The following is a 1,892-nucleotide window of genomic DNA, read 5'->3' on the forward strand; positions in this document are numbered from 1 at the left end:
ACCCTTTCAGGGTCCCCAGGCCCTCTCTGAGACTTGTTCTCAGGCTCCCCAAATTTAAAAAAAAAATTATTTTTTCTAATGAAAAGATAGAGAATCTTTTCCCGATCATAATGACACCAAAAGTATGAAATTTGATGGAAAACTTACGGAATTATGCTCTCGCGAAGTTAGCGGTCTCGACGATGTTTACGCATCGGCGATTTTGCCCACTTTGAGCCCTATTTTCGGCCAATTCCTGTGTATTAGTCAACAAAAATCATAACTACTTCGCTAGAACTCCATTTTTTCTATCGAATGAGTACAAGAAACCACCCATTTACCGATTTCAGCTATCCAATAAAGTGGTCAGAATTTAGCAATTTTGCCAATTTCACACAAATTTCAGAAGATGCCAATTTCCGAATAGGGTCCAGAATAAACAATAAAGACATTCCTGGCACTAAAATAACAAGTTCTCTGTTCGTTAGTCACATCCCTAGGCCCCTCTTATATTTCTTTGGCTTTCCACTTGAATTTTTATTCTTACAAAAAATAGAAGATTCACTGTTATGCAGACTACTGCATTAGTGTAGAAATGGTATAAATAACATCAGCGCACTTGTCAAAGAATATTAGACTCACCAGTTTATTTGTATTGGACGCTTGGCATGATTTGTTTACTTTTGAACTTTGGTAAAAATCGAACATTTTTGCTACTTTGAGCTTAATTTCAAGGTACTTTTCATTGTAAAACCAGTCAAAATCATCTCAATTTCTGTAATATGTCTTCCATTCTATAAAATGAAACCAGGAAAACTAGAATACAACAATAAATACCATACGAAAATACAGTGCAAAGTCGCTGTTTTAATCCAAAAACACGGTTAAAGCTTTTTTTTTCTCATTACGTACTGCGTGCTGCAGGATTTTTTTTTATACTGCGTACACTGACCACACAGACCCATTCTTTCATATGTAGGCCTACCAGCTTTCTCTCACTAGATTTGAGGGCACAAGAATTTAGGCGTACTAGCACGTCAAAAACCCTGGGGTGTAAGCTGTACTAGTACGGCTGAAACCCTGAAAGGGTTAATGCCACTAGGACCAGCTTGAGAGTCACTGGACCCCTGTTGGACAAAATATCTGTCCAGAGAGCTCTGTTTCTAATGCCCCCTTAGGATTTCCCTAAAATGGGACACAAGAGTGTCATTGTACATGTTGCCAATATGGCTTGCAACAGCTGTGTCAGGATAAAATTCATCCATAAATGCTTGCACCTTTGTAAACACTGCACACATTTCCTTAATCCTTGATGAAGGCAACTTCCTCTGTCTCTCTTTTGCCTGCTCTGAAGCACATTCCTGAGCTGTGATCTGTTGCTGTTGCACCTCAAGCTCTTGCAGCTCTGTAGTGGTTAGTTCTTCATCGTGGTCCTCCACCAACTCTTCCACATCCTCACCACTAACCTCCAACCCCATGGACTTCCCCAGTGACACAATAGATTCCACAACTGGTATAGGCTCCTCAGGGTTAGCCCCAAACCCTTCAAAATCCCTCTCTTGTACACATTGTGGCCACAATTTTTTCCAAGCAGAGTTCAAAGTCCTGGAAGTCACTCCCTCCCAAGCCTTACCTATAAGGTTTATGCAACTAAGGATACTGAAGTAATCTTTCCAAAACTCTCTTAGGGTCAATTCAGTGTCTGAGGTCACTTCGAAGCACTTTTGAAACACTGCTTTTGTGTAGAGTTTTTTGAAGTTTGAAATGACCTGCTGGTCCATGGGCTGGAGGAGAGGAATTGTATTAGGAGGCAAAAACTTAACTTTGATGAAGCTCAACTCCCCCGCAATTTGCTCTTGCAAGTCATGAGGATGAGCAGGAGCATTGTCCATTACCAGGAGGCACTTGAGTGA

The sequence above is a fragment of the Cherax quadricarinatus genome, chromosome 23 (assembly GCF_038502225.1).
Source record: "Cherax quadricarinatus isolate ZL_2023a chromosome 23, ASM3850222v1, whole genome shotgun sequence".
Taxonomy (NCBI): Eukaryota; Metazoa; Arthropoda; class Malacostraca; order Decapoda; family Parastacidae; genus Cherax; species Cherax quadricarinatus.